Here is a 23,042-nt window from a genome sequence, read left to right on the forward strand (position 1 = left end):
AAGGGCCTTTAACCTTCTCTACAATATTTCTTTTTTAAAATGAGACTGTAAAATATTATACTTGTATAATTTGGGATTAATTGAAAGCCATATCTTATTTTTACTGGGAGTTAATGTTGTATAGTACAGTACCTCTCTTTCTCCCCCAGTAGATTATTGTCACAGATCAGAATTTTCAGAAAACAGATTCACCTGGAGAAGGAGTGGTTTGTATTATGGAGGTTTGTGAGAGAGTGCTTATTGGAAGCAGTATCTATGAGGGATGAGGAAAGCAGTGTTAAGCAAAGGTTTGTCTGTGATGCAGTTAATGCACAGACTCCACCAAGTCATAGAGATTCCAGAACTAGGATGGTCTCTCAGAGTAGCTCTGTTAAATCGTGGTAAAAAATATAGACTTTATTTTATGTATATTACGCACCCTTTGAAGGGTTTAACTATTTAGATTTTATATTGATCATTCTGCCAACCATGTGGAAGAGAACAAAACAGAAGGAAACAAGATGAATCACAGGTTTCTTCCATAGTTTAAAATAAACACCAATGAAGCTCTTAAATACAGCAGTCATGGGGCTGGGCGCGGTGGCTCACACCTGTAATCCCAGCACTTTGGGAGCCTGAGGTGGGTGGATCACCTGAGATCAGAAGCTTGAGACCAGCCTGGCCAACATGATGAAACCCCGCCTCTACTAAAATTACAAAAAATTAACTGAGTGTGGTGGCAGGCGCCTGTAATCCCAGCTACTCGGGAGGCTGAGGCAGGAGAATTGCTTGAACCCAGGAGGTGGAGGTTGCAGTGAGCTGAGATCGTGCCACTGCACTCCAGCCTGGACAACAAGAGCAAAACTCTGTATCAATAAATAAATGAATAAGTAAACAAATAAATAAAATGGAGCAGTTACAGTAAAAATGAAGAAAATTAATTAGAAAATAGGATTTGGTTCTGCATAGGGGTAAAGGAAAGAGAGGAGTATAAAATGATCCCGTTTTCCAGCTAGTGTGACTAGGTAGTGGAATTAAGCGAAATCAAAAACACAAGAGAAATAACAGTTTTGGAAGAGGAAGTCCATTAGGCCCTTCAAACAAGAGTGCGCCTTGCTCACCATTTTATCCCCAGCCCCCAGCATAATGCTAAGCATGTAGCAAAGTCATCAAAGGAGAGAGAATTAGAAAAGTCAGGAGAGTGGATGAAGTGACATTCAAGACCCTTTTCTAGTACATTATTACACTTAAAGAGGGAATGCTGAACGCAATAATACTCTAATCTTCTGAAATCACTCCTTGCAGAAGTGCCTGAAAACATGTTGTCTTTCAAAGGGAATGTTTAAATGACGTCTACAGAAGGCTTTAGAAAGTTCAACAGAGATGCTTTGGGCTTCTGCAAAGACTTGCTTCCAACAGTGTCTGTTAAATATATTGAAACATACTTTAATGATTTTTAAAGTTGTACATGAAAATATACACTCAACTGTGTACTTGAATCACATCTGAGCACTTCAGAGATCACTACTGTATTCATTTGTAATTTTATTTTTAAATTTTGACAGTGAAAGTAAATGTTATAAATTTGGGCTTGCAATATAAATTCATACTAACATAATAACTATATATATAGTTCATGAAATAATTTATATAAAAAGGTTATATTATTTTAAAATACATGAAAACACCGATTTAGCTATATCTCTTCATTTAACAGCAAAGAAATTTAAACATGAAAAAGTAAAATCATATGCCCAGGACATACAGCACATCGGTGAAAGAGATAGAGCTAGAATTCAATTGTTCCAAATAAGAGAATGATGCTCTTTTCATTGTACCACACTGCTGGGGAGAGATGAAATTTTCATTCAGAGAACATCCTGCTGCAACTGTTAAGTAGTTACCTTACCCCTTGTAGATACTGTGATTGAGTGATTCGAAAAGCATTTATGGAACATATAAAGGTCAAGAAAAACCATACCATTTATCTAGAAAGCAAAAATTAGAGTCTATAAATTATAAACAAAGGTAATGATTCTGATATAGAGTAACGGAGAATGAATTAAATCCACGTGAGTCTGTAGAAAGAGATTAATTACAAACACATTATCAAGGTGAAGGCCAGGCTGTTGAATAGATAAGGGAGAAAATAAGTTTTCTGCTTCCTTTCTTTACTAAGGAAATTATCTCTTATTTTCAGTTTCTTTTGCAAGCTCTCTTCGGAGGTGCATTCATTTTCTCAGCCAACCAGATGTCATTCATCAAATGTTTCTTGTACAGTTAGGGGGCAATCTACGCTCCCTAAGAAATGCTAGGAAATAATCAACGAGAAAAATGCTAGGAATAATCAACGAATTGATTGCTTCATTAGGTAATGGTAATTATCTTCGTGGTAGATAATGCGTATTTATTTTTATCTACCTATAGTTATTACAATTTTGCTAAACTAGCCAAATCCTTATATATAGTATTATAATCACAGTAGACTTTATATGTTCTCATTTGATTCTACTTCACCTTAAAAAAACTTACTATGTTTCTCTTATCATAGTAAGAAGTGATTAAATTAGAATAAGGTGAGCATACTTCTGCTGTAAAGAACCAGACAGTACACATTTTAAGCTTTGCAAGCCATATGGTCTCTGTCAGATCTACTCAGCTCTACCGTTGCAATGTGAAAACAGCCATAGGCAACATGTAAATGACTATGTATGTGTTCCAATAAAACTTTATTTATGGACACTAAAATTTGAATTTCAAATTTTGCATGTCACAAAATATTATTATTCTTTTGATTTTTTTCAACTATTGAAAATGTGAACTCATTCTTGGTCTGCAGGCTACCCAAAGGCTAGATTTGGTCCAGAGACCATGGTTTGCCCACTCCTGAGTTAAAACCTTAACTTCATTATACATTTTACCTAGAGTCAAATTTTGATTCAGGGATTTTAAGGAACAAAAACCATCTTCAGATATATGTTTGACTCCATGGAGTGTTTGAAATTATTTCCTGTTTGAACATGACATGATCAAGAAACAGCATCATGGACAGAAGAGAACTGCAATTCTGAAGGCATCCATCACAATAAGCAATCAGTATTCCTCATGTAAAAAGCAACCTTCTGTGGCTCTGTGGAATTATACTTTGTCCACATTTATTGCTAGTGGAGAAGCTGTAGAATTCTGTTCATGAGCTTGCCAGCTCTGCTGAGAGATCATAAGGCATACTAAGCTTGCTGCAAAATATGTACCTGGTCAACGCTGATCATCAATTCATGGTTAAAAAAACAACAACAATAGCAAAACACATCTGCAAAGTGTACAAGCCTAATTATAATTGATCGAGAACCTTGGTCATTACAATAGGAAACTTACACTATGCAACTCAAATCAGAGTTCTGTCTTGATTCACACAACCAAAATTCACCTAGAGAACTGCTCAAAATTTGATAGACAGTTGTCCAAGCCTTAATTTCATAAGTCATTGGAACATCTTCAAGTCTTAACTGAGAGTCCGCATTTAGGAAAGCTGGTAGGCATGCCCAAGTCATGGCTAAAGTCCAAACTTTACTAACATCAAAATATTTTTATCACCTCACACATCAGTGAGAATTCTTAGTCTCAGTTATTAGTACTTGGAAAAACCAGGTATTATTAGCACTTTGTAGAATAATGCATCTCCCTAAGCCCTGCTAAAAAGTCAACACTCTATTGGTTCTTTGAAAGATGTAACATCAACCAACTGTTCAATATTAATGTCATCTTGGTTTTCTCATCTTTGGCCCTAATTTGGATGTTAATTATAACATCAGTTACAAAAACTGATTTTTTAAAATTTAGAATCAATTCATATTTGGGTAAATGTGGGCTTTTTTCTTCTTCACACATCCACTGCATTAAAAGAAATACTTCTCCGCTTCAAAACTTTAGGACCAGTAACATCATATGTGTGTGTGTGTGTGTGTGTGTGTGTATACACATATATATATATATATATGTGTGTGTGTGTGTGTGTGTACAGATTTGTCCATGGTTCCTGGCTCATAACTTCATAGCCCTTCTTATAATATTACAGTGCTTCAGGCCTCAGAAGCAAATCTCAGAAAACAGAATCTCTCCCTCCCTCTCTCTCTCTCTCTTTCTCTCTCTGACCATCTCCTGCCTTCCTTTCACATGTTCTTTTTTCTTCCCAAAGGAAGAATCTTTCCTTGCCTTGCTGTCTTGACCACAAAGAAATTCTACTGGGCCAGGCACAGTGGCTCATGACTGTAATTCCAGCACTTTCAGGGGTCAAGGTTGGAGGATCACTTGAGCCCAAAAGTTCAAGATCAGCCTGGGCAAGGTGGCGAGACCTCATCTCTACAAAAAATGACTACTAAAAAAATTATTACTGCAAAAGATTACTATTTTCACCACCAATGGGTGGGATTTAAAACAGTTCACCCATAATATTATTTCGGTTTGGAAATTTGAAGCTGGTCACTATAACATGATCAGTTCTTCTCTCATATTCAGCCCCTTTCATCTACTCATTCCTATTATCTAAGACTATATTTATCTTCCCTTCTAGATGACAAACTGAAGTGAATGACAATTATTACGCAAAATATACTCACCTACTCTATATTACAACAGAATATACCCCAGAAAAATTTCTAGAGAGATGCTCAAGAAAATTTACTGAAATAACATTTATTCATTATACACACACACACACTCATATACACACATATATACACTGGTTATATATACTGTCTACCGAAATATAATAGTATTCATCAGTAGCTAAGAAACAAACTGAAGAGTTGAGTGATTTTATTTTAAAATATATGCAAAATTTCTGGTTTATTATCAACTTTCAGTATGCTTTGGAAAACAAGAATAAAAGGTATTAGTAGATATGTATTTTCTCCTGTAAGGTTTTCATCTCTTTTTTTACCACAAAAGTCTATTTTCTAGGGGCCTATCCATTTTAATTCTATCAGTTACAAATTAATTTTCTGGGGGAACAAAAGGTAATCCTGAGAGATGGTGTATGATTTTCATATTGCTTTTATTTTTATCTTTAGGTTTAAAAAAGAAAACAAAATTAATGAAGTTGATAGTAATAATCTTCCTTTCATACAATTTTTTTAGATCTCATTATGAATTTTTTAGTTGTTTAAAATATTTTTATAGTCAAGGTTCACTGCTATTCAAATGAACATCCACCAGTTCTCCAAATGTATTAATCATGACATACACAAATGATGTGATAAACTCCAGGAATCAAAGAGAGTTGGTGGTTACATGCAGTCTTTCTATGTGATATAATTTGTACATATTAGATGCAACCCAGGCTTGCTTTCTTTTGGTGTCCCAGGTTTTTTTTCTTTATTTATTCCATTACCTTCCCACAGCTAATTTTTCCTCTTTGCCAGTTTTTCAGAAGTAAAGGGATTTATCCCAAATACATTAGAGGGATATTGCATACAACTAAAAAGTTACTAACTACAAGAGAACTAAAATATTTATGAGGAAAGTAGGGACCCAGCTTGCATAGACTTAGCAGATTATCAAGCTCTCACTGAGATCTTCTCTTCTTGTCATTGCTGCACAGTTGTCAATAACTTAGAATCTGTATTCATAGAGAGCAGCTAAAAATGAAAAGTCAAAGGCCATCGATCTCCAGTCCCTGACAACAGTAACCTCACCAATTTGGGGATCTATCTTTATAGAAATGGAAACTGCTCATTCAAAGTTTCCATGACCACTTATTCACTGCTCAAGTGAGGTAATTATTCTTTCAACTGCTGATGAGCAAGGAGAGGTGGCGCACTCGGTTATAAGGAACCTGGGACACGCTGAGACTCTGCAGCCATTGCAACATGATGGATATCATGGAGTAGTCAAATGTAAGTCATAGACAAAGATTACAGTGTCATCAAAACTGAAAGATTTCAAGGAATCATACACTCTGACTCTTTTTCTCTTAGACCAGACATCTGTCCAATTTCTCCTCAGCTTAAGAAACAGAAGCAATTTACTTGATTACAGTGACACACTGGTACTAGAATGAAAAGCAACCTTGTTGCTCCATCTTAGATATCTACAGGACAAAAGCTGTGTGTGTGCACAAGCATGTGAGTGAGCACATGCACATGAGTGGGTCTCCCTGATTCGTTCATTCCCAGGATTCATTTGTCTGACTTCCTCAAACTGCCATGGTTACATTACACTTGGGGAATGACAGTGCCTTAACCTTGGTAGTAGATTCATTCCTCAGGTGTAGTTGCTTTGGTCTTTGAGAAGTTTCCTCTGGCAGCATTGACTGAGGTTTTATAGTTATCATCCTTGGAAATAAACCAGGCCTTGTCCTCCTTGAAATCACAAATCAGTAAGACTACACTCAAATAGTGGTTTCAGAAAGATAGCAATTTTTCTTTTTCTTTTTTAATGTGCCAGTTTTACTGACTGCTTAGCATTCTGTAATCAGACAGTAGTTAAAAAGCATTCAAGATTATCCTTGATATTTAGAACCTTTTTTCTAACCATATATCCCTCAGGTATCTGAAGGGCATAAGCCAAGTCTACAGGGTGCTTTCTCGCTGATCCAGTCAGAACACTGGTAATGAGGGAGAGCTCTTCTGAAGACCTATGACCCATGCCAGCTTATCTAATAAATGAAGTATTACTAACAAAGTAACTGATTCCTCAGAATACAAACACATAAAGTATGTCAGGCTAAAATGAATCTCCTTTTTTTGCTTTACATAATACAAACAGTACAGGGTTGATTTTGGAAAGGAAACCAATCTATGAATATAATAGATAGGTAACAGATATCACCCTCTCACAGAGGGAGATTTGTGGTTTGCAGTTCGACTGGTAAGGTGACTTGGATGAGAAAGGAAGGACGTCATCAAAGGACAGTCACTTTGTCTCAATTTGTGGGACATATGCAAGGCCCAAAAGGCATGAATCCTGAGATAGAACAAGCTGAATATTCCCCCTGCAGTCACCAAACAGCATGTGTTCAGTAAGTAACGGACTTCTTTTTATGTTTCATCTATCAAACTATCTTGCACTAAATGCTCTTTGATGCCAAACCATATATGTGTGTGCTTTCTCATAGTGGGTGCTTAGTGAGTGCATCGGGTTCACCAAGATCTTCCTTTCACATAGTTTTCCAGATAAAGCGAAAGACTGTCCAGTTGTCACCAGTACGTGTGAAGTAGGTGAAGCCCCCTTCTCCTTTACCTTGCCTTGGTCTCCACCATCATTTTAAGTGACTTCTTGTCTTCCCCCACACAAACAATCTCAGGGAAGGACGTGCTATGTAAGGAACCATTGAATCTTCATGCAAATCCTCCTCAGTTATGACGGCTTCAATCAGAATTGGTTCTCTGTATGATTGCACCACATACAATCTTCTCTATGATTAGACAATGTAAAAACCACTGCAGTGGTGAGGAAAGGGCCATCAGATCATAACCTGCACTCGCTGTGTCTCTGAGAACTTTAGCTTTTCCCTAATTTGAAATGCAAATTCAATATGGCACCACATCCCCCACTACTGCACATATTCAAAAATATTCCTCCACATAATCCCCCCTTACACCCTTAAATGTCTTAAGCCCTTTAATGTCTTTACATTGCTTATAAGGGGGACAAATTTTCAAGTCCTTAATGAGACCTCATGATCTCACTCGCCTGTTCTACCCATCTCAGCCCATATGCCCCTGGTTCTCTGTACGCCAGCCACAACTATCCTTCTCTGAGTTCCTCAATGGAATGTTTTCCTTCCCACCTTTGGGAGGAAGCCCCCTTGCAGCCCCCTTTCCCTGCTGACCATTGCCTTGGTCAGTCAGCTTATGCTAATTATCACAAATCTCCATTTAAATGTCCCCCTGATAGCACATGTAGTTGCTTTGGTCTTTGAGAAGCTTCCTCTGGCAGCATTGACTGAGGTAAGGTGGAAGAATAGGATTATAAGGAGATGTTAAGAAACTTCTGGATTGGGAAATTAAATTATATACAAAAAAGAACTGAAATGGTGAATTTATAGTAGATACTGAGAAAAACAGACAAACTAAGGAAAAGACTTTTGCATTTTTGACACTTTGAGTTGTCCAAGTACAAATAGTACAAATAGCCAGTGGAGCACAAAGTTCAGCCTAAACTGAACTTTGTAAAGATGCCATACCCAACCAAGGCCCTCCATAATATCAATCATAAAAACACCATATGCAAATGAAGTCAATAGTAACTAAGAGTAGAATAACAAGTGGATGTGCCACCTCCTGTTTGGGGAAGGCTCAGGAGAGGAATTTGGGAGGGATCTGTCAGACGTACAAAGCTCAAGTTGACAGAAGATAGGACTTGGTCTATAAATTAAAGAGATCAAGTGAGCCTGAGAGCTACCGAGGTTATCATGGTCAGGATGCCAACAGTGACTCACTTGTTCTGCCTGAGGCATTGTTTCAAGGAAGAAAAATTCAGGGCTTAGTGATTCTACAATAACTTTTTCTACAAAAGCAACCCATCTTCAAAGATGTTCAGTGAATCAGCTTAGGTTATTAGTATTTGTCTTAGCTTACAGAGACTTCTCTTCCTCTTACCAAATTCCCTTCCAAGAAACTCACCCAAAGCAGTTATTGTAATAAATACAAGAAAAGAGAAAATAAAACAAGAAATAAATACAAGAAAAGAGAAAATTAATTGTGATCAAATGTTTATGCTAAGATTTTTAAGCTCTGTCTCACCAACTAGACTGTAAACACTCGTGGGAAGAGTCTGTTTTGGTCACAGACAGTGGCTTATCATGTTGCCTGGAACATATTTGGAACCCAATAAATAGATGGCTGACTGAATGAGTGGCAGGAGAATCTATGTAATTGTGGATATTTGTTCAACCAATTGTTGCTGGACATAGAAGAAGACCTCAACTACAAAACGGGCACCAAAATGCGGTGAGTGCAAACAAGAAGTAAGTATAAGAAGATACTCCAGGACAAATTTTTCCACTTGATGGCAATCTCACAGGGACAAGCTGATTTTCCTTCTTACTCATAAAATTGTCCTCCCACCACCTCCATCAACATATAATGTTCTTCTCTTATATAATGTGTTGAAGTTGGAATTTGTGCAGTGAAGAAGGGGGATTGTTCTCTTTCTTATGTAAGTCTTACTTGAAGTTACTGTTTCTGAGATGTGTGGTGCATACATATCACAACTCCCATGATACTGCAGTAATCTAGTATCAATTAAAGGGCTCTTGAACATCTCTGAGATGATTGGACTTTGTTTGCTTCAACAAAGACCCCTAGAACTCCAGAACAACTAAAAATAGGTATACAGATAGAGCTCCTGAAATGAATAACTCTCTCTCTCTGCCTTTAGATAAAGGGAATTTTTGTTTAATTTTATAACCTCAGAGTTTATAAAGATGAGTAGAGAAAAAATAGGGAAACAAAGATTCTGCCCTAAGTCTCAGGGCATGTTCTAGCTTCTCGGTCTGGCCTTTTTTACCCATACAGAAAGTCATCTAATGTCTTGCTCCTCAAAGTGTAGTTCACAGACCAGCAACATTCACATCACCAAGGAGCTTAAATAACAGGCTGAAGTCCCGTTCCTGACCTACCAAAATTGAATCTGTGCTTTATCAAGCAATCCAAAAGCCTGTTAAAGCTTGCAAAGTACTGACCTGGAACCTATGGTATATAACGAAGACCTTGGGTTTACATGTTAAACTATATTTTAGTATATTTTTACATCTAAATTCTGAAATTGAGAGTGGAAAAGATGATCTTGAGGCACACATAGATGAAAGAATTTCTTTTCATAGGAAGATACAAAAATTTAGAAAAGATCAGAGACTAAATCACACAGTTCCAAAAGGCAAATTTAAACTAGTCTAACCAGAAACAACAACAAAAGCATTAATCATTCCCTTTCCATTCCCTTTCCTCTAGCTTGAGACCTTCTCACAGATAAGAAGGCCAGAGGGGAAATGTCCTATCCCCAGAGGAAAAGTCAAGAAGACAGAAAGAGCTCAGCACTCAAAGATGCTGTAAGAGAGCCCAGAAATTAGAAACTGTGTTCTTCATAAAATAAAAATAGCAATTCTATTTCTAAACTCTCGTTTTTTCTCTTCCAAGGTACTTAAAATTTCTGTCTTTATTTTTACCCTGTTATACTCATTTATATAATTCCTCGGCTTCCACATTAGATTATAAATTCTATAGAGAAAACGACGGATTCTTACCTGCTCAAAATATCTTTCAATTGTTTGTAAAGATTATCACATACTTTTGTACCATCCACTTTTCAAAATATTATAAGGGAAAATTAAACTTACCCAAGTAGAAGTATACGATTTAATTTCTCTTTAAATACTATATCCCAAGCCCAACTCAAGTGTCACTACTCCAGTGAGGCCTTCCCTGGCCCTCCCACTTCTTCCTTTCTACTTCCTGAACACTTGGCTTTCTCTCCCCTATAGCATCTACATTGTGTTGTGAATTACTTATCTGTCTCTACACTCAACTAAGACTTCTTTGAAGGCAAGGCCACAACTCAGATGTATCTACAGGATTCCAGCCTTCAAAAACTTAGGTAAACTTGAATCAAATTCCACAGCCTATCTGAGTCCAAGACCTTCCTTGCTTTTTCAGGACATTCTGCTCTTTCTTCACAATGATCCCTCGGTTTCTGGTCCATCCCAGTGCCTACAGTCTCTGTTCAGTGACCATACTAATTTGCACATGGACTTCAGTTATATGGATATTTGCCACAAGAACTGAATCATACTCATGAGTGAGTAGGGACTTGGCTCATAATTTAGTGCAGTAGAAGGGATGGACAACATTGCACAGCACACAGATTTTCTGCCTCAGGTGACCTGTCCTTTCATGTTTTGCCTGAGCTCAATCATGTGATCCTCCTGTATACTCTAACACCCCTGGAAGTGTAACCAAGATCATGGCCCCCAATCCCATGCCAATCTGTGTTCCTCAGCATTCAGAACCTCTGTTAGAATGAAATCTTTTGTGGGAACATGGATGGAGCTGTGGGCCATTATCCTTAGCAAACTTAGGCAGGAACAGAAAACCATTACCGCATATTCTCACTTATAAGAGGGAGCTAAATGATGACAGCTCATGAACACAATGAAGGGAACAACAGACACTGGGCTCTCCTTGAGGGTGGAGAGTGGAAGGAGGGAGAGGAGCAAAAAAAATAACTATTGGGTACTAGGCTTAGTAGCTGGGTGATGAAAGAATCTGTACAACAAAACCCTATGACACAAGTTTACCTACATTAAAAAACTGCATCTATACCCCCAAACCAAAAATAAAAGTTAAAAAAAATGAAATTTTTCCAATTGCTACATTACTCCATGCTCAGTAATGTTTGTTCCAGTGATGTTTATTCAAAAAATTATTTCGCAAATGATCTTACAACTAGGATCTGATGGACCTGCTGAACTCTAAATTGTGAGGAATAAAATTCTTAATCTTATGATCTCTTTCAGTCTTCCAAAGGGGAAAACATAAACGTGCTTTTTTTTTTAATATGACTTTCTCTTGAATTAGACTAACAACCACTCCCTATAAATACAAGACTCAGGAGGAAGATCATCAGAAGATAATGCTGAAAATGCAGCTCATTCATCGGGATTCTTAGTTCTCATCCACAGAATCCATTCTACCTCGTCTGGGTTAAAATTTATTCATTATGGAATATTAACTCACTGGCCTATAGGATGTTTGTAAAATAGGCTTGTCTCTAGGAAAAACTTTCAGGAACATCTCCTAAAAGCACACTGCCAATGTTGGAAAAGCATTGTTTCTGATTCTTCCCATGGAAATGGGGAAAAATCCCCATAAATAATTTCCAAACTATTACCTCTTCTCAGTAATATCTGATCAGAATCAGAAACCCAGGTCTGTGTGCCTTCAAACTGGCTGGATGGGAAACAGGGAAAGGTAGGCTGTTTGGAATTATATTTAGGAAGACAGAATCCACAGCATAAATTGTTAGTATGTGGACTGGCTGCCAAGAAAGTTGAGGCAGCTATGAATAGCAGATATTCCCTATCTATATCTATGTATTAGACTGTGCAATGTCTAGAATGTCGTACCAAGTAGTGAGAACTTTCTTAGTTAGGCATTGGGATTAAACAGTATTTAGTGCAAGGGAATGACCTAAGCAAATCTATCTTTTAGAGTAATACTTCTAACAGAAGATAGGATTAATTTCATTAAAGAGTATAAGATGTGATTGCACAGGCAGGAAAATAATGAAAAACTGCAGAACAAAGCACAGTAGAGAAACTATTCAGCACTTCTTATTTAGTCTTCATGAAAGCTTTGGTAGAAACTCACGGGCACCCTTACCCAACTGCCAGCTGCCCTCTTGTTTAAGCCCCAGAAAGTACTACACTTTCCATCCATTTGTGTGTAACTAGCCCTAGTCAATGCAGAAAGGGGAATGTGTCACTTTAGAGTTTGAGTTGGAGCATAATACATGACAGTGTGAGACCACCACCAATCCCCTCCCTAGCCCAACCCTTCCCTCACACCTCGCCCCTGCCCCAGGCTCATTCTTAGCCACAATGGAAGCACCTGCTAAAAGAGATACTCCGTCATCCTGGATCCTTTGTGACGGATATGCAGAGCCTCCTGCTAATCAGTGAAGAGTAGATAGTGTGAACAAGATAAAAATCTGTGTTTGTTAAGTCACTGAGATTTATTGCCATCCTAATTTTTAACTAGAGGCAACGATACTTAGAGATATTGTCCAATATCATCCAGGAAGCCAGGAAATACATCGTAGAACTGGGATTTATTTTGTCATTGTGTGACTGTGTTTTCATTGGCTTTGTGGTTTTTGTAGTATATTCATAAATATAAAAATGTGTGGGTTTGTATATATATGTGTATATATACACACACATACAAATATGTATGTAAATATATACACACACATACAAACATGTGTATATATTTACACACACAAATATGTGTGTAAATATATACACACACGTACAAACATGCGTATATATACACACACACATACAAGTGTGTGTGTATACATATACATACACATACATATATGCAAAGACTAAATTCCATAAGTACAAAATGAAATTATAAATTATACTTGCTTGTTTTGTGATGTATATATATGTATCTACACATATATAAAATTTAAATTGTGTAATACATAGAAATATTCCTCTTTCATTTTATAACTTTTTTTTGCCTTGACTCTTCCGATGTTCCCAAATTGCTTTCTAAAAGATTATAGCAATTACTATTTTCATCTGTGAAAAGAAAAAGAGTACACTTTTTGCTGCATGCCTACTAGCAAATGATTCCTCTTTTTTATTTTTTTCCAGTTGGATAAGGGTAAAATTACATTTAATTTTTATTTAACTTGTATTTCCCTGACCACTTTTGAGTGTGAGTATCTTTTGTGTGTTTGCTGCTTAGCTGAACTGCTCTTTTTAATTGATTGTTCATTTATTTTTGTTAATTTTTATATTGAATCATTTGTTTCTTGTCAATTTGTAAGAGTTCTTTCTATATAATATGTGTTAATCTTTTGCCATCTGTGTTGCAAATTTTACAAATCGAATGCTAGGTTATTGACTTTGCTTATGATGTCTTTGCCATATACAGCAATTTAAAAATGTTACATAGTAAAATATGTCCATCCTTTAAAATTATATTATGAAATATTGCCAGAATTCATATATGAATTAAAACAATATGGTAAAAACTCATGAACATAACATGAGTTAAAAAATAAAGTACATATTAGCAATTTAAAGCCTGAGATATACCTATCTCTAATCACATTGTCTTCCTTCAATCCCAGAATTAACCACTGTATAATATTCAGTATTTATCATTTCTATACATCTCTTCATGCCTTTATCATTAGATCTATTCTAAGAAAAAAGTATTATTTTTCATATTTTCAACTTTATATGTATATAATTATACATGTATATTTTTCTGCAGCTTATGGTTTTTAAACAGCACTAAGTTTTTGAAATTCATCAATATTTAAACATGTAATTTTAATTTATTCATTTTATCTGTAATATATGAATTTAGTATACTTTATCCCTTTTCTTGTTGAGAAGCACTTAGATTGTTTGCAAATTTCCATAATTACAAATAATGTTGCCACAATCATTCATCTCCTTGTGAGTATGTGTGAGAAATTTTCAATACTACATACTTAGGAATGGAATTACTAGACTTTAGGATTTGTATACTTCTTGTCTAATTACTGAATGATATCCTTTACCAGTATACACTCCCGCTAGTTATATGAGTTTCTCTTGCTCCACACTTTCATAAACATTTGTTATGGTTAAATTTTTTATATTATTGCAGATCTGATAAATGTGAAATGGTATTTAATTATGGCTTTTGTTATAATTTTTCTAAGTGTTAAGGAGGTTAAGCATTTTTTCATATGTTTGTTAGCCACTTGGGTTTTCAGTGCACTGATTTGATTATGCAATTTGCTACCTTATCTGTTAAGTTACTTATGATATTATTACTGATTTTTAGTAGTTTTTTATTGAGGGTGTTAATTTTGTAATAATTAACACAAATCTGTGGTTTGTATTTGTGGGCTTTTTCACAATGTCTTATTTATTTGTATATTTAGAGATGTCACCCAGGCTGGAGTACAGTGGCGTGACATCGGCTTACTGCAACCTCCGCCTCCTGGGCACAAGCGATTCTCCTGCCTCAGTCTCCCGAGCACCTGGGATTACAGACATGTACCACCACTAACATTTTTTGTATTTTTTTTTCAGTAGAGATGGGGTTTCAAAATTTGGCCAGGCTGTTCTCAAACTCCTGACCTCAAGTGATCCACCCACCTCAGCCTCCCAAAGTGCTGAGATTACAGGCATGAGCCATCCCACCCGGCCCACAATGTCTTTAAGCAAAATTTTAAATTTTGTAATAGGTCAATTTTTTCCACAATCTTTTCCTTTAAAGTTTGCTATTTTTCATCGTTTAAGACATCTTTTCCTGCTCCTTAAGTGATAAAAAATATTGTCATGTTTTTTCTAAATATTTTAAATTTGAGATGTGTGCACAAGGCTAATTGATTTTGCATATAGTATATGTTAAGAGCTTATTTTTCCCTAGATCTGATAACCAATTTTTCTAGAAACATTTCCTCTAGACTTTTTAATTTGTTATCAGAGTTGTAATAACATTTTCTTTCTATTCTTTAAATCTTTCTCAGTAGCAATGATTATATCTCATTTCTTATTTCTATCTTTGTATGTATATTTTTACTCTTCTCTTTTTCTTAGCCAAGCTCCAAAAGGTTTTGTTTTTCATTGCTTTTCTAAAAAATACAAATTAAAAAAGCAGTAGAATTCATCCTTGCAACTATTTGAAAAGATTATTTTACATTTTTTACCTTGAGATTTTATCTTTAAAAATGTCTTTCTCTTTTATTGTCTTGTTTCCTTTTATTAACCATTTTGTATAATTTCATTAGAACTAAGTTCCTTTGTTATTTCTTTCTTCTTTAAAAATGAGACACTTAAGATGACAAGTATTCATCAGAGAATAGTTGTTTTGGTGCTTATAGGTTTTACCATGAAGTATTTGACTTATTATTTTCTAAGTAGTTTGTAAGTTAAGTTTTAACTTTCTCCTTGAACTGAAGGTCATATTGAAATGTTCTCCTTAATTTTCAAGTAGTTATGGTTTTTATGTTCACCTTTACATTACTTATTTTCAATTTTATTGGATTATGAGCAGAGAATATGGTCTATAAAATTCCAACTTTTTAAAATTTGTTGAGTTCTTTTCCTTTTAAGAGGCAATATGATTCTACACATATACCTATTAAAGTTAGTTTATTGACTGAGGTTTTCACATCCCATTGGCTTTACATTTCTATTTCTAAAGAATCTTCCCAATTCTGAAAGTGATATACTGAAGTGTTTTACTATAGCAATATTTTTAACAAGCTCTGCTTATATCTTTAATGGTTTATTTTTTTTTTTTTTGGATTTAGCTTTTATGTTGCTTAATGCATGCAGATTTACCATGAGTCTACCTTTTTCATAATTTGCACCTTTTATCATTATAAAGTGTCTCTCTTTAACATGTTTTGAAGTTTCAGCCTTATGTTATAGTTATGTTGCCCCTTCTTTGCAGTCTCTTTTATCGCTTTGTCTATTCTTGTTTCTTCTTAAAATTAATTAATTGTTTAATTGACAAAAATTGTATATATTTATCATACACAACATAATGCTTTGAAATATATACACATTGTACAATGGCTAAATTAAGCTAATCAATACAGGTATTAACTCACATACTTATCACTTTTTGTGATGAAAACACTTAAAATCTACTCTCATTACAATTTCCCAGAACACAATACATTGTTATCAGCTATAGCCACCATGTTGCACAATAGATCTTTTGAACTTATTTCTTCTATCTAACAAAACTTTGTATCTTTTAAATAAGATCTCTTCAACTCCACTTTTTATCTATAGCCCCTGGTGACCTCCATTTTACTTTTCTGCTTCTATGAGCTCAACTCTTTTAGAATCCACAAATAAGTAAGATCATGCAATGGTTTTCTTTCTGTGCCTGGATTATTTCATTTAAGATAATGTCCTACAGGTTCATCCACGTTGTCTCAAATGACAGAATGTCTTTCTTTTTTATAGCTGATAGTACTCCATTGTGTATATATACACCACATTTTCTCTATCCATTTATCTTTATCTTTGTTTATTCTTTACTTTTACATTTTTTATAATTTTTCTTTAACTTTTTGTAAATAGCATATAACCATGTTTTTCTAAAAGGGTAGAGTATATCTTTTAATGAAAAAATTCAGTTCATCTCATTTAGCATACTTATGACATGTTTGACTCTTTTCTATATATCTTTATGTTTATTATCTAATTCAATCCTTTTATCTTTTTAGTTTGATTTAATTAAGTTACTATTCATTCCAATTAATTTCTATTCCAGTTTTACCTTTCAAGCCAATCTGAGAGAATGTTCTTTTATAAAATAATTTAGAACATTCACATTTGGTGTAATGGCAGATGTAGTAGATTCCATTCTCTGCATTTTTACATTAAAACTACATCTTGCTTACTTGTTTTATCTTTTTATTTTTGATTTGATCAACTTTTTTGCTTCAGTTGCTACACATTTATCTTATTTTTTAACTTTCCAAAATGCTTTTTTTTTTTTTTTTTTTTTGAGACGGAGTCTCGCTCTGTCGCCCAGGCTGGAGTGCAATGGCGGATCTCATCTCACTGCAAGCTCCGCCTCCCGGGTTTACACCATTCTCCTGCCTCAGCCTCCCGAGTAGCTGGGACTACAGGCGCCCGCCACCACGCCCGGCTAGTTTTTTGTATTTTTTTAGTAGAGACGGGGTTTCACAGTGTTAGCCAGGATGGTCTCGATCTCCTGACCTCGTGATCCGCCCGTCTCGGCCTCCCAAAGTGCTGGGATTACAGGCTTGAGCCACCGCGCCCGGCCCAAAATGCTTTTTAATATCAGCATTTAGAAAATTAAGTTTTAGTATAATTACTAGTATATTTGATTATTTTTATCATCTGTTAACATATTGTTTTACTTTTTTGTTCTTCATTTTTGCTTTTCATTTGATCAGGGTGTTACTCATTCAAGGAGCTATTCACTCCAGCTTTTTTCTCTGTCAGGTTGTAGCTTTAGCATAGTGTTACATCTTATTTATGGTTTCTTACCTTGCTCCATGCACCATATACTTTTTTTTCTTAACCGTTCTCTGAAAACAGGACATTGACTGTGTCCTCTACCAAGAAGCTCTAGATTTCTTAGCTTAACCTACCACTTTAAGATGAGACTTTTAGAATACCTACATTTTCCCCATCACTGAACCTCTTAGCCCATCTGTACCTGAGGAACTTTTAATACTTTTTCTTCCTTCATTTCCCTTTTGCTCAACTCCTGGATTTTTCTGAAGTCATTTGTACTTTTAATATTGTTCTAGAATTGCCCTTGCAGTGTGTCTTTTCTATGTCAAGAATTCTTATTTAACATTTATATCACAAATTGTACAGCTTTATCAAGTTAGATATTATTTATTATATATGTGTGCATGTTTATTGAAAATACCATTGCTTATCACTTACCTTCTGCACACTTGCTCTTCCCCTTCTTGAAGTTGCTGTTTTAATTTGTGCATTTTTATAAAAATTAAGCTCTCTTTGAATATTTTCCACTGATAGGGCAAATTAATTATATGTTTTCTCAAACTGAATATATTTATAAATGGTTTTCTACATTCTGAAAAGTGAATAATATATTCCTGGATAATAGGGTCTTGAGAGTTAAAAAAAAAGAAAAAAAAAAAAGGTTATCCTATCATTTTCTGGCTTCCAGTGTTTCCGATAAAAAAATCTGAAGCCAGTTGAATTGAGTTGACCCTTGAACAACACAGATTTCAATTGCGCGGGTCCACATATATGCAGATTTCATTTTCAAGAAAAGTTATACCAAGTGTGCCTGTCTCTCCTACCTCCTTTCCACCTCTTCTGCCAATGCCGCTCTTGAGATAGCAAGAACAACTTGTCCTCTTCCTCCTCCTCTTCAGCCTACCCAACATGAACAAAAGAGGATGAAGATTTTTATAATGTTCCACTTTCACTTAATGAGTAGTAAATATGTTTTCTCTTACTGATTATTTTCTTACTAACATTTTCTCTAGCTTACTTTACTGTAAGAATGCAGTTATATAAATACATATACAAAATATGTGTTAATCCACTGGTTATGTTGATGGTTATGAGTAAAGTTTCTGGTCAACAGTAGGCTATTAGTAGTTAAGATTTGGGGGAGTTAAAAATTATAAATGGATTTTTGGCTGTGTGGGGGAACCGCTCCTCCAGTCCCTGCATTGTTCAAGGGTCAACTGTATTTTTCTTTGTTGATGCTATTAAATTTTAATGCCTATTGCTGCTGATATTTTCCTGATTGCCAACAGGAGGTTTCTAGAACTGAGCAGATTATTTGCTCATCAAATGATGTGCCAGTTCCCCTGTGCCCCAATTTATCCATTTTGGAGGAATGCAATAAGAATTAAGTGTCACTTTTACACATATAGTGTCTGTATTGTAAGTGAAGAATGTTGAAAATGTTTACATTTACCTAAAAGAAAGAGGCAGCTGTCTATCCTTCCCTTTGGAGACTATTTCCTTAACAAAGTAAGGGGAAGGACCCTGAGTTCCTACTCTAACCCTCTGGAATATAAGTAAATCTCTCCAAGGGAAAGATAAAACTAGACTCACCAGCTTTCCAACCTACAGATTTCTCCCTTGTTCCGCATCTGATCTCCCTTGAAATGTAAATACATACCTCTTACTTCAGCAGAGGTAAATATCTCTAAAGTTCTATCTAATAAGTCAAAAATTAACTTCCAGGCTCGTCTTTCAGCCCAAGTTCTAAGTTTCAACAAAATTTGTTTCAAAAGGCCCTAACTGTGCAGACAAATAAAAATGTTTACATCCCCATAGATATTTATTCCATGTATGCTTAAGAGGTTTCTCTGTATTCCCAGAACTCAGAATTTTACCAACTTATGCCTAGGTATGTATATTTTCTCATCAAATTTGCTGAGAACTTACGGCATTCTCTTAATGTTCAACTCAAGTATCTATTCAACATTAGGGCATCGTGAAATGACTATTACAATCAAGCCAATTAACCTACCCATGTCTCATGCAGTAACTTTTTTCAATGCTCAGAGCCCATAACATCTATTCTCTTAGCAAATTTCCAATATATAAAACAAGTTTGTTAATTATAGTCCTTGTACCATACATCTGAGCTCCAGTCTTATTCATCCTACATAATTGCAATTTTGTACCTTTGACCTACATCTCCCCATTTACCCACTCACTTGCCCCAACACCCATTTCTGGTAACCACAATTCTATCTTATTTTTCTGTGTAGTCTATTTTTTTTAGATTCTACATATAAAAGATATCATGTTGTATTTTTTTTTTCCTGTGTCTGGCTTGTTTCACTTAACATAGTGTCCTCCAGTTTCATCCATGTTGTTGCAAATGGTAGAATTTCCTTCTTTGTTAAGGCTGACCAATATTCTATTATACTGTGTGTGTGTGTGTGTGTGTGTGTGTGTGTGTATGTGTCTCACAATTTCCTTCATCAACAGATGAATGGACATTTGGGTTGTTTCCATATCTTAGCTATTGTGAATACTAATGCAACGAACATGAAAGTGGAGACATCTCTATGAGGTGCTGATTTCATTTCCTTTGGGTACCCACCTAGAAGAGGAATTGCTAGGTCATGTGATAGTTCTATTTGTAACTTTTTGAGGAATATTTATACTGTTTTCCATAATAGATGTATCAATTTACATTCCTACCCACAGTGTACAAGGATTTTCTTTTCTTCACACCCTTGCTTGTTTTCTCTTGTCTTTTTGTTAATAACCATTCTAGCAGGTGTGAGGTGATATCTCAATGTGTTTTTCATTTGCAATTACCTGATCATTAGTGGTGCTGAGTGTCTTTGGACATCTTTTGGCAATTAGTATGCCTTCTTTGGAAAAATGTCTATTCAGTTTTTCATCCATTTTTAAATTAGTTTTGTTTGTTTTGTTATGGAGTTATGTGTGTTTCTTACACATTTTGGATATTAACCTCATCAGATATATGGAATACAAGTATTTTTCCCCAATCCATAAGTTGCCTTTTCATTTTGTTGATTGTTTCCTTTGCTGTGTCTTTCTTGTTTATTTTTGCTTGTGTTGTCTCTGCTTTTGGTGTCCTATCCTAAAAAGCATTACCAAGATCAACGAGTATTTCCCCTATTTTCTTCTATCCCCTAGATTTCTTGTGGACTACAGAAGCCAGACAAGTTCAGATGAGGCTAATATTAACTTTCTATCAAGGGTCTAAGATCTGTTACATTCAGATCCTATTCCTGGAGATGTCTGACTTTGCCCCATAAAGGTAAAAACAGTTCCAGCTATCCCTGGCTGGATTCCCCAAGGCCAAGTCTCAATTGCTGTTAGCCCCAGCAGTTGCTTTGCCAGAGAGGCAGTTGGATTACAGTGGGGAGTGGAAGCAAAGCACAGAGCTCCGATTTGAATCTATTTCCTGAAAGGAGTGACTGTTGGGTCAGAGAAGCTAAGAGATGTAAAGAGGCAAAATGGACACTGTTTAACGGTGATTGTAGGTTGAGAATGAGGTAGAAAAATAAAGAATAATTGAAGACTTCTAGCCTGAAAAATTAGGCACCCAATGTAATCAAGAAATCAACTATTTCTATTTACCAAATTCTCATTACATCTTTGAGTTCATTGCTACTGAATTTCCTGCAGCTCACTCCTCTTTGAATGACACATCTTCTTTGAAAGAACAAGATAACTCAAACAATTGTTATAAAGAGAAAAGGATACTGAAAACTCACTTCACCCACGGGTTTACTTAATGGTCAGGGCCATCCTAACTCCATTGTCTAAATGCAGCCCCAACATCACCCCTAACATTTTGTTGCCTATTTGGCCATTGTCAGCTAAATAACCTGGGGATAATATTCTTGGCATAAAAATCAGTCCCAGGCCGAGGCAGGTGGATCATGAGGTCAGGAGATCGAGACCATCCTGGATAACATGGTGAAACCCCGTTTCTACTAAAAATACCAAAAATTAGCCAGATGTGGTGGTGGGCGCCTATAGTCTCAGTTACTTGGGAGGCTGAGGCAGGAGAATGGCATAAACCCGGGAGGCGGAGCTTGCAGTGAGCTGAGACTGTGCCACTGCACTCCAGCCAGGGTGACACAGTGAGACTCTGTCTCAAAAAAAAAAAAAAAAAAGTCAATCCCAGTGTGAAGTTGAGAGGTTTTTTTGTTTGTTTGTTTGTTTACACTTCAGGTAGAGATGTACATCATGACACACTGTAGTATATTGCTTGGTATATTGGCACTCAGAGTGCAATTTTATAAAACTAACTCCAACACTTTAAAGTTTGCATTCAGATGGGCTTAATAAAGTCAACTGGTTTTGCTGATATCTAATAATCAGTAAGAAGAGCATTGCCATTTATAGTTGCAAAACATAGTCGGTTTTATGTTGTTATTTGTCCTTGTATCCCTGAGAAGACATGTTATTCACGATGGTTTTTCACCCTCTAAAAGTTATAAACCAATTCCATTTGTTTACTTAAGAGTTATATTTATCCATGTTCTTTTGAACAGGAATCGTTTTTAGTGGAAATATATCCTATGTTCTTGCTAGTATTAGACTTTGAAAACTAGAGTGATGATAATAATAATAATAATGTTATAGCTTCAAAAATGATGAGCAATGCAGGGAAAGATTAAAGACTGGGTACTAAGGGACCCAGCTAAGTGGTGAAAGATAAAAGGAAAAAAAAATAGCTGAACATACTGAATCTTCACTACAATGAATGCTAGAGGAGAACAAGAATGTAGAGTAGTTTACTCTCACATTGTTCCAGAAAGAACTTAAGACTCCTTATGTGAATGAGACAAGATAACATAATGGAAATTTTAAAAGAACACAAAACAGGAATAAAGATGTAAAAATTAGTTGGAAATAAGTTTAATTTTTTAAATGCATATTGCAAAACCAACACAAGTGCTATGAAAAGTCTTAAGTTTGACTCTGGGCTTTTCAGTAGACAACGCTAAAATGGAAATGTCATTTCAGCTACACAATTCCCATTATCTATAAGATGGAAACTGTCCAGTTGCTCACAAGACCCACCATAGTTGTAGAAGATGAAGTCAGACAAAAATATCTCCTCAGATTCCCTGTGCAGGCAATTGTACAATGTAATGGCATCCTGAACAGAATCCTTACAGTAAAGGAAAGAGTGAGTCACAAAGATGTTTCTTAAATTGTCCCTCAGCCACTGCAGAGCAACCAACAAAAGTACATTTTAGGTGTAAAAAAACAAAAACAAAAACAAAAAACTTTACAGGAGGTACTGAGTAATAAAATAAAGCAATAGTACTTCAAG

The sequence above is a fragment of the Trachypithecus francoisi genome, unplaced genomic scaffold (assembly GCF_009764315.1).
Source record: "Trachypithecus francoisi isolate TF-2019V2 unplaced genomic scaffold, Tfra_2.0 Lachesis_group9, whole genome shotgun sequence".
NCBI classification, from domain to species: domain Eukaryota; kingdom Metazoa; phylum Chordata; class Mammalia; order Primates; family Cercopithecidae; genus Trachypithecus; species Trachypithecus francoisi.